Consider the following 12,493-nt stretch of genomic DNA (forward strand, 5'->3'; position numbering starts at 1 on the left):
AAAACAAAAAAAGCAACAACAAAAATAAAAAACAGAAAAAAATTGATAATGTTTGATGACGGTTTACGTTCGGGTTAAATCTTTTCTCTAAATTATTTTAGAAATACATCTGTGATTAACGTAAACCATATGGGGATATATGAACGTCGCATTTCTACTGCCAAGTTCACTCGACATTCCACAGATGCATTGTGGGAATGTAAACATTGCGAACGGTGCTGTGTCGCTGTTTAATTGTGAGTTGAACTGAGACTTTATATCCGTCGAAATATATAAACGTAATGTTTCCATCAGTGATGTTGGCTGAGTGAAGCAACCGCAAACCAAGAAAAGGGGTACTACGGAGTAGTTTACTGTAGGAGGAGATGAAAACTGACATGCATCGTGAATGCAAATTTCTATTCCGTTGTTTCAGTTGGTTATTTTCTGAGGGTATGGCTTATTACCTTTTCTGATTCATTGTCTTTGAAAAACTGTATGAAATGCCTCTAAGTATATCGAACACCAGCATGCACGCAGCGGTTGATAACATGCAAACTACAGTACCGCATTCAGAGTGTCAAAAAAAAGTTTCATTCACTATATAAAGATGGTATGGAACTGACTGATTGTATTGTTCAGTTGGCCCCATTTCTCAATCCGTAAATCACAGATTTGAATATAAAATGACACGAGCAAAATATACGACGGATAATTAGAAAGATCATTAGCAAAATACCAGTCGTAAGAAAACTGAAAACATTGAGGTCAACATCAAGGATGTTATTGTGTGAATCCATGTCATCTGATATTTTAGAATGAATGATGGGAAAGTACACAAGCAATTTCGGGACTGCCACTGTTGGAGCTGAGGGTTAATGTAAAAGTGAGTGTCTAATGTACATATACTTCCTTTCAAAAGTTTATACTCACTAGTGTAAATATAGCCACTTACTTCAGGCAACTGTTCTGATGCTTGATCCTCGTGCAATTCATCTGCATAAGGTTTGCACTTGGTTCTCTCTAGATAGTGGAGAAATCAATCTTCGATATAACCATGTATATATATATATACTCTCCCAAAAAAGAAACGCATATAGGAATTTCAAGTGTATTTTTATGTTTATTTTTAAACATCTTGTAGGCTTTATGAGTCAATGAAATATAGCGAAATGCACACTGGGAATGCAGACTTATCCGTCTTTGGCACCAACTCGAGGAAAGTCAGTTTGAGTGTCACATGGAGACGTGTGGTGCAGCTGAAGTCTGTGGGCATCAAGAACTGCACAGCATCGCCTCGGCATCTAACGAATAAGTCTCAGAATCTCGTGTTGCCCAATCGCAGCCCACTCTGCCTGTAGTGCCTGTGCGAGTTGCTGAAGCGTCTGGGGCTGAGGGTTACGGCGTCGCACCCGTCTGTCCAGAGCATCCCACAGATGTTCGATCGGGTTTAAGTCAGGTGATCTTGAGGGCCAGGGGAGCACATTGATGTTGTGGTTCTGGAGGAAGTCTCTAGTGTGACGTGCTGTGTGGGGCCTGGCATTGTCCTGTTGAAACAACTCCCACTGGCGATCAATGATTGGAAGGAGGTGTGGGCGTAGGATTTCGTCACAGTACCGTTGAGCTGTCAGGTTGCCGTGGATCATCACCAAATCACTTCTCCTACGGCAGGTGATCGCTCCCCACATCATAACACTTCCCCGGCCGAATCTGTCCACCTGGGGAACGCAAGCGTCGGCGAAACGTTCACGTCGACGTCTGTACAGCCGCATTCTTCCATCGCGTCGCAGATTCTACGCCAATTCGGTAGGTTCCAGGCCTGAACGTTGGTGCACCATTGAACTCGATGTCGACGATGTTGTTGTCGAAGCACAGGGCCAAAATAAGATCTTCTGGCACGTAAACCAGCCTCTCTCAACCTGTTCCTGACGGTCTGTGCAGAAAGCCTCCTCAATCCGGGTATTTGTCGAGCGGTACTGGTCGCCGTAGCTGTTCGATGATGCAGGTGATGTACCCGGATGTAGCGATCCTGCGCCGCAGTGGTCGCTCGAGGTCGCCCACTACGAGGGGTATCTGCTACCATATTCTGCCGGCGATATCTCTCCCAGAGCCGTGAAATGGTGCTTTGGTGAACATTCATGCGTCGGGCAACTGCACGTTGAGACTGGCCAGCTTCAAGCAAACCAATGGCGATATGACGGTTGGCGCATTTTGCGTTCGTCAACAATATTCTAAATACAGTGAATAATCGACAGACAGCGGTCAACCTTTTATACCCATCATTGAGACTATCTGATCCCCAACTTTCACGTGCATTGCATGTGAATTGTGTATTCTGTGACACTACACGCCGAAATTGAAAATCATGCTGTAAATACGGGTATTTTACGGATGGTGCGGTTTGTTGTGATGTTTCAAAACATAAACACCATAGGACTCGTAAACAGAGCAAAACCTTTCGTAAAATGAATCACGTTTTAATTCATTGCTACATGAAATTGCTATTTTCATGATGCGTTTCTCTTTTTGGAGAGTATATATAATTTTGGTGTAAAGTTTTGTTACGAATTCTCTAATTTTCACTGAATTTTAGCATTTATTGAACTCATTACAATAATCTTTTCAAAGTTACGAATTTGTTTTACAATACATCAGTACATGTGTAAACAGTACCTTCAAATATATATATATATATATGTATGTATATATATATATATAAGAAAAAGTTTCTGAAATAATCACACGACAGGGATCTTCTCCAACATGTTTCACTTTTATCTTCAGGGAGAAGTGATTACAGTTAAACGGATTGTTATGACGTCACTTTGTCATGACGTCACAATGCAACTGCATACAAATGTTGTGACGCGGCGTTGCCATGACGTCACATTGGCGGCTTTAAATTGACAGTACTAGTAGCACAATGAAAACAAGTATGATTCAGACACATTGCGTTGCCTATATAACGATGGACTCAATTCTTTAATGAAAAAGTTTTCTTAAGCTTTACGCTGCATGGCGTCAGCAGTATTCATTTTATAGAAAGGGAATGTTTTAAATTTTATTTCCTTCCCTGCTGCGCATTTGTCGATGTGAGCGCTAAGGGGATGCACCTTGTCTTGGGGTCCTTAATCTGTTGTTTATGGACGCGTATTCTCTCCCTCAAGCACTCCGTTTGTCCAATGTATTCTTCATGACACCCTTGGCATATAATAACATAAATAATATGTTTTGCGGAGCAGCCCATGTTAGAGCGTACATGAAATAATTGTTTCCTGTTTTTGAACTTTATACATGAAGTTCCAAGTATATATCCACAAGTTCCACAATTTACCCGTTTACATTTTGAGACACTGAATTCTGTAGGTTTAATACATGAGTCGAATTTGGCACGTGTCAATATGTGTTTTAAGTTACGGCTTTGGCGTTTACTCTTTATCATTGTTACATTAGCCATAATTCGATTCATTTTCATATCAGCATTTAAAATTGGAACATTTTGTCTTATGATATGAAAAAGTTCCGAATTCTTGGGATTGTGCGTTGAAACATAGGCCAGATTGACAGTGGTATTTATTTGTTTATCACGAACTTTCAACAGTGTCCTTCTGTCTGTGTTTATTGCTTTCTTTAAGCTCAAGTGCTGAAAATAACCTTTCAAAATAGGCTTCATCGAAAATGTCGCCATTTTTGACACAGTACGTTAATACTTTTTTTCACACAAAAACGGGAAACCAAAAACGACGAAAGTACATTATGAAATGGGTTAATGTAGAAATTTTGGGCTAATGGAAATTGGCCTGGAATTTGCACTCAAGCCTCTTTCACACGCAACATAAATTTTGTTCAGTAATGATTCGAAGGCTAACTCACCCTCGTGCCGTCACTGCACATGCTCATGTCTCCCTCGTTCCTTAGTGCGATCCACATTATCCTTACAGTGTTCCCTACATCACTTTTCTGTCACAAAATCACCGATTTATATAAAAGCGCGTCATTCATGCATGCACCGTGAAATCTACGTCTGACGTCAACAACCCTTTTCAGTTTGAGGCATATCGGCTCATTCCACGCCACACGTTAATTTGTAGATTACGGAATGGGGCGAGTGTGCCAAATGGCATCGGATCCATTCGGCAACTGTCTTAAGAATAAAATCACGCGACACCAAGTCTACCCGTAGCATTCGTAATTGTCCGTGACCTATTCGACTCTTTCCGTTCATTTCCGTGACGTCACAGGAATGACGCGATAAATTTGCACATTGTGCAACAGTGTGGACGTAGCTCAGTCGGTTAGCTGTCGAGCTAACAATGCTCAGTCGGTTAGCTGTCGAGCTAACGATCCGAAGGTCGCGGGTTCGCGTCCGACGGGTTCTCACAAACTGGTTGCTTGTCTTAATGACATGTGACCTACGGCAGAGATCGTCCTCACCTACCTTTAGAATACAGCACCACAAACTTTAAAAATACGTCATAATACCCTTTTACGTAATGTAATGTGATTTTGTTCGAAAGCACGTTCTCGATACAATGCCCTATGACGCCTGCATGGCAACACGGTTGTCTGGCTCAGCGAGTGCGTTTAAGCTCCGCTCACTGGTGTTTCATCTCTACGAGCTATGTCATTGCATAAGCCCAACGATGTTGAGAGTTTCCAGTAGTTGTATACCGGCGGATGCGCAATATTTTGCAAGCACCAGTTTGAAATATTTTTCTTTTTTCACTAATACGCTCATATTTATTTGTATTACGGGCTGCTGAGGTGTTATGTTTTGTGTATTTTGTATTTTGTAATTTTTAAATTTACATATATATTTTTGTCATTCAGTAATTTGCACCATTACATACAAAAGTGTTTTATTAGTATTTTATTTTTCGAAGCGGTAATAATGCATTACACTAGACACGTCAGTCGTGTTTGTGCCGGTTCGGTCAATGCATTCTATTTATTAGGATTAATTCAAGGGATTGGGGTTAGGGTTAGGGCTAGGGCTAGGGCTTAGGGCTTAGGGCTTAGGGCTTAGGGCTAGGGCTTTGGGTTAGGGTTGGGGTTGGGGACCTAATGCAATACAGTAGGTACATGTCCGGTGGTTCGGTCAATGCATTCTATTTATTAGGATTATTTCAAGGGGTTAGGGTTAGGGTTAGGGTTAGGGTTAGGGACCTAATCCAATAAAGCAGGTACATGTCCGGTGTAATACGTGAGTACCATTTGTTGTTTTTCTTTTTTGCATTTTAATACTTTTTTTTCACACAAAAACGGGAAACCAAAAACGACGAAAGTACATTATGAAATGGGTTAATGTAGAAATTTTGGGCTAATGGAAATTGGCCTGGAATTTGCACTCAAGCCTCTTTCACACGCAACATAAATTTTGTTCAGTAATGATTCGAAGGCTAACTCACCCTCGTGCCGTCACTGCACATGCTCATGTCTCCCTCGTTCCTTAGTGCGATCTACATTATCCTTACAGTGTTCCCTACATCACTTTTCTGTCACAAAATCACCGATTTATATAAAAGCGCGTCATTCATGCATGCACCGTGAAATCTACGTCTGACGCCTGACGTCAACAACCCTTTTCAGTTTGAGGCATATCGGCTCATTCCACGCCACACGTTAATTTGTAGATTACGGAATGGGGCGAGTGTGCCAAATGGCATCGGATCCATTCGGCAACTGTCTTAAGAATAAAATCACGCGACACCAAGTCTACCCGTAGCATTCGTAATTGTCCGTGACCTATTCGACTCTTTCCGTTCATTTCCGTGACGTCACAGGAATGACGCAATAAATTTGCACATTGTGCAACAGTGTGGACGTAGCTCAGTCGGTTAGCTGTCGAGCTAACAATGCTCAGTCGGTTAGCTGTCGAGCTAACGATCCGAAGGTCGCGGGTTCGCGTCCGACGGGTTCTCACAAACTGGTTGCTTGTCTTAATGACATGTGACCTACGGCAGAGATCGTCCTCACGAGAAGTTGTGGTGCTGTATTCTAAAGGTGCTCCCAGCGTTATTTGCTTTATGTTTTGAAATGTGAAAATCGGATAATTACTGGGAGTATTGAATTTCAAAAATAACATATTAACGAACACTGATATCACTTTTACATGAAATCGCTAATGATAATTCTGAAACGTTGCCGATGAATCTAGAATCGGTTGAGATGTTTTCGAAAATACACTTACACGAACGCCGTAGAGCGCTTTCCGCCATATTGGATAGTGTTTACAAAATCACGTTTCGCGAAGGCCGGTATTGAGACGCCTATTACATCACGTATATTTCATAATCAGCTTCGAAAAATGCATCACTGAATTCCCCATACATTTTAGAATCAAATTGCAACTGGTCTTTGTCACCAATACCAACTGTCCAGATAAAATGAGACGAAACATATTGGGTGTGAAAACGAACCCTGTGCTTGAAAGACTGCGCTGGTTCGAAATGTAAACAAAGACAAATTCCGATTTTACACTGCGTAGCATTTTCTGAAATTTTCCAACATTCATCCGTCTATTCATTGCTTGCAATGGCTCAATACCTTTGGAATATGCATGGAAAGAGTATCCTAGTAAGAAATAGGAAATTATAAATAGATACAATGCAATGATTTGATAATTCATAAGAAATTGTCAAAGTTTCCCTGCAGCGTGACGCCATGGCTGACGCAAAATCACGCAGAACTACAAGTGTAATTATCAGCATTTCTGGCTTGTTCTCTTACTTACAGTGAAAACGATAAAAACATAACAATACACAGATAGTCAGAATCATTCTGATTACTTACGTGTCATCTTTATGTACAAACGATCACTGAATCAATGGAAGGGTCCTCGCAAAATCCTGTGTATCCTTGTCAGCAAAGCCGCCATGTTGTAAGAAATCGGTCATCGGTAGTGATGTCATACGTCAACATTGTTCTACATATTAGGCAATTTCTTTGAGGTGAAGGTCGGTTGAACAAGAGTAAACACAATCGCCATATCCTTCCGATTACACTGTCAGTATTATGGTGTATATTTTGCGTATTAGTTCAGATACTTTTTCATGAAGCTGACTTCAGTATCTACATTTAGCCTTGTTCAATATCATATCGTACGTGCATATAGGGTTTACGGTGTTATATTCTTTGAAAGTTTTTGATTGTTTGAATCATATTTACATAAGAAATTGACATATTTAGTGCAATATACCATATTCGAAACCTTTACACAAGTGTTAGAAGATCAAACGTAGCAATAACTGCAACTACTTTAGTTCCTATGATGTACAATATTCAATTTTTTTTACTAATATTGCAATTTCATATGAACAGGTTAATGAAAGTTGATTTAATTCAACCTTATATGTAAAACTGATAATATTAATGACAATGATTTATATATGGTATGAAATGTATATGCACACATATTTAAAGGAATTGTCTTGTTCATTGCATAATTTTGTGTCGTTTTATAGACAAAAGAATTATGCATATTGATCGGCAAGGTGCGCGTTTGTTGGAAACGTTTTATGATTCTCTATCATTGTTTTCGATAATATATTCAATTCATATTCGATTAAATAATATTGTGATGACAGGATATCAAACTCTAACTACATTTATAGGAAAATTGTTGAAAGATATATATACCATCTCATGTGTTAATTCGGACAAATCTTACATCCATATTCTAATATATAGTTCCATATATAAAAAGCTATCTTTTTGCATCTTTCATTGCATACGTATGAAGAGAAATAAACAAACAACATTCTTATCCCAAACAAAATATTCGGGTGTTGTGAAATATTATTTTTATTTACGTTACATTGATGCCAAACAGGTGCGCGTGTTGTTCACAAAAAGATACGCTGTCAAACCGTCTAATTGTTGATATATTCAGGACACTATTTAAATGGAAAAATCAGTCATTTTATGTTTTGTCTAAAGAGTGTTAAATTCTGACATAGAAGTCTAGACCTTTTATACAATTAATGGAAATTAAGTGACATATATACTAATCAGCATACCAATGTCGTCTTTTTCCGACGTCGCAAAATGCATAAAACAAGCAATGACGTCAACTAAAATGTTGTATCATTTTCAGCAATTTCGTTACATTTGAAGATATGGCTAGTACTCTGGTAATAACGATGCAAAATAAGTCAAATTACATCTACACAAACAGGAGAATATGGGAATCTAAGAACTAACTTATATATCGGATAGGGCCATTCAAATCGCTATTACGTGCTTTCACATGTAATACGTTGACATCTTTTCTTATAAATTATGAAACTACCAAAGCGCATCCGTTCACATTGGGGAACTTTGAATTGGAATAGTTTGGTTCACCATGAACATAAAATAACGAAAATATAGCGTCCGTATCCACAACAAATTCTGTCCAAGTGATCTGAGTTACACTGACCTAGTGTTACGCATAACGGAGATATGCCCCCTTATCATTATACGTGCATGACCTCTCTGTCGTCGTTTGACGTCATAGAAGAAAATCCATTTTTGACATTTATTACGAGTCATTTTTAATGTTGAGCGTATAACGTTATGCACAAGCACATAAACCCAATTCATATACACTTATGTCGTTCAGATATCAGGCTGTATTTTCTTCGCTCACACATTCCGTAAAGATGCCACATTAAAAAATTCGTAGCACAGTGCTTTTAACTGTGCGCGATAAAAAGCGGAGAAATTTACTGTTTTTTAACGCATAACAAAAATTTGGACAACATTTAGCAAGGTCTATTTCTCAAACCGCCAAGGTAGTTGCACTTATATTTATACCAACGGATAGGAAGTTTAATATTCTACATTTCTGTGTAATTTTATAGCCGTACGTAGATCCAGGACCACGCGAGCCCAATTCTCGCACAACGTTCACTTTTCAAAGCGTATGAAAATGTGCGCCGGAAAAAAAACTCGGCAGCCAGGGGGTTAAAGCCGCCAATGTGATGTCATGGCAACGCCGCGTTACAACATTTGTATGCAGTTGCATTGTGACGTCATGACAAAGTGACGTCATAACATAATCCGTTTAACTGTAATCACTTCTCCCTGAAGATAAAAGTGAAACATGTTGGAGAAGAACTCCAGGTCAGGTATCATACACTGACATGACTTTCCAAGCTGCTTCAATAATTTGGCGTTTATTCGTGGATTTACTGGCCATCCTGTTGCTTTCGCCCACTCGAGAAGTGAGGACTTAATTTAAGTCGGTGCGTTCCAATATGTTTTGGGACTGTTTTGTACTTCGAGCTGTGTTTTGCTGGTTTGCACACTGAAGGGAAGACAGGACAGCGAAAAGTAAAGACGCTCTGTGACCAGTTGTGACCCTGCTTCGGCATGCAATAGACTGCGATAGGTGTACGCTTTCATTCCTATTGTTGTTGTTACTATTTACAGAACAAACTATAAACAGAAGATGTTTCTGGTGATACTGTCAGTGTCAGACGGTCCTCACATTTCACACATTTTCCTGTATCTTTACAAGCCTGTCAAAAAGGACAGAAAATTCAATAATATATACTTTGCAAAAACAGAAACACAAAGTGGTTATCAAATAATAATTTAAATAAGCAACAGATCATAATAAATTGATCAAAACTGGCGCAGGTCATTGCCACTGACCGGGGTTCATCATAGCACACATGAAGCAATTGACTGTCAAGGTGAAGGTCATCTGTTCTCAATGTCTTGTAGGGCCTCCATTACAGTTCAGAACTGCGAATCGTCGCCCCATGAAATCAACCGATTACAAATTCTGGCCTGGGGAATATTCACACACTATTCCTGCACTGATGGAGACAATTGTTGGAGGCGCTGTAGCTCTTTCTGACGTATTCGCAGACGTTGATCAAGACCATCCAATACATGTTCCAGCTGGAGACCTTGAGGACCATGGCAGCACGTGGATGGTGTGGTTCCTCAAACTGAACGTTGTTTTGCCGTGTGAGATCGGGCGTTGTGTTGAAAAATGACGTTTATTTGTTGCATAATGTGAAGGACGAATTTCATCTGTGTATCCTTGCGACGTTAAATTACCCTCGACGTGGACCAAGTCTGTTCCACCGGTATGATAGATGGCGGCCCACATCATTACACAATCGCCACCGAATCTGTCCACTTTATGTATGCAGTTTCAATCATAACTTCCCTACGAAGTCTGTAAACGCAACGTCATCCGTCTGCACGGAGAAGCAAAACTCCGACCCTTCACTCAACCATCGCAGTTGTGGCTATACTTTGTGTCCTTGACACCACTGACGTCCACGATACTGATCAGTCGAAATGACGCCTCAAACTGGTCGTCGCGGGTGAATACCTACGGCACGGAGACGAGTCCTCTTGTCTGGGCTGTAATCCTGCTATTGCTGTTGCTGTAGAGGTGGCTATGGTGAGTCTATCACGTAAATGACGAACCCGTATGAAACTGCCTTGTGCTGCAGTTGTAACACATGGTCGATCGGATCTGGGTAGGTCACGTGTTAACCCCTGCGTCTGATGACGGTTTCATAGTCTTGTGCTTTTCGATACGTGATTACTTGGCTACGGCCGAAGACGAGTCGTCTATCTACAGTCGACCGATGGCGTTGTTGCGTTGAGCTTCTGTGAGTTGTGGCATGTTTTCATTTTTCACCTGCTGTACAGTTGTGATGACAGATACATGTAAATGAAAACCCATCGTACAGCACATGCAAGAATTCATGTTGCACGTTCAGTTCATGTTGGTACGTTTGGTCGCCAATGTTTTTGTGCGTTTTCCCGACGTTTCGTTATTTTTTTGCCTTACTTTATACCCTCCGAAATAATTGAAGTATGCACACATGAGCCAGTCATATTTGGTGTACATTTTATATGCATATCACATAAACTCCGTCAGATATGTCCTATTTTTACTTTTTGCGTTTCTTTTCTACAGAGTATAATTAAGTGATTTCATTGGACAAGGTTTCTTGCCTTGGATACGTTTGGGGCTGTATATGGGTCTATCCATAGAGTTTTATAATGATTTTGTTTCCATGACGACCTGTACATATTCAGGAATGTACCTCTGAGTCAAAAATCACAAGAGTGGAGAAGACGGTAATAAAAGGAACGACCCACACAATCATGTCGCTTCAGATCCACGGACAAAGCGTTGGACTGCATTATTGATTTCATTGCATAATCGATGTTCCAGTTTTACATTTTGATGCAAAATCACACATTGACGGTTTCACTACTGATCTGATTGGTACTGAGCAGCAAACCAAAGGCCCTCTGTTTCACTTAAGGCCACGTCTTCCAAGTGTCATAGCAAATAATTCAGTAAACAGCCATCGTCCAAATATTTCCAAAACCCATAAAACTATGCAGCCAAGACATCTAGGACTTTATTGCACTTATTTATATGAAGATAATATCCACTCTTGATCCTTATCACCTCCAGCACTGTACACTGGCACGCCGGCCAGCCTGTACCACTCTGTCACTTTCCAACCGCCTGCTATTAAATTTGATGCTATGACTTTTTCTGCTTTTGAATGACAATGTAATCAATAAATGTCTTTGAAATAAAACTCATTCCGAGTATGTACTTACAACATTTACTAATGCAAACTTGTTCTCGTCACTATATGGCTGGAAAAATGCCGATGTGACGTAAAGCTCAACTCAACTCAACTCAACTGTCACTTTTCATTAATTAGTGTGTGTGATATTAATAACCTTAATTCGTCATCCCCTTGACCGTGTCTGCCATCACATCAATTAGTCCACGACAATGCTATTGTTTCCTCACTTTTTCATTCTTGTCTCTTTGGCTGTCCAGTGTTGTCAATAACTGTAGATATATGTTCACATTTATGTATTCTGGCTGTCTTTGTCGGGACGACCGCGAGCGGGATAATGCCGCTCGCAGGAAACGCCCTGAGGTTGAGTTGGAACTCACCACATTTATGTAGCCGGCAACCAAGCTCGTTGCTGTCTTGTATACTTGTTTGTTATGTTTTGTACAGCCAACTAAAGTTGGGCGAAGTTTGGACTCAAAGTGTTAATTCGTCTTCGTGGACGTATTGTTCGTATAATTCTGAGCTAGTTCCCCTGTCGACGACATGTACACTGTCAACACACTGTGCATACACTTGATGCAACAAACTTTCAGAGAGAGTTCCCTTGAAAAACTGACCATGTGCTGATTTGATATGGCAGTTAACTCGGTCGACACTCAGTTCTCTACCGTCCATCAGTACTTATCCACAAACAAAATCAACACTGACATGAAAGTTATGCCTTGTTTTTCATCACAAATCTCAACGTGCATCACAAAGCCCAAGTGCCTGCATCGATTAATTAGGTCAGTACGGATTTATAACAAAATATGGCTTCACACTTTGGTATTAAACGTTCCGATTTAGCGTTATCTCATATGTCTGCAATCACTGGTGTAGGTGGTGAAAAATATTGTGTTTTAGGTTGTGTCTCTTCTGACATCAACGGAAGACACAATTGTCTCATTCATATC

Source organism: Haliotis rubra, unplaced genomic scaffold (genome assembly GCF_003918875.1).
Source record: "Haliotis rubra isolate DU_JTF1 unplaced genomic scaffold, ASM391887v1 Scf637, whole genome shotgun sequence".
Lineage (NCBI taxonomy): Eukaryota > Metazoa > Mollusca > Gastropoda > Lepetellida > Haliotidae > Haliotis > Haliotis rubra.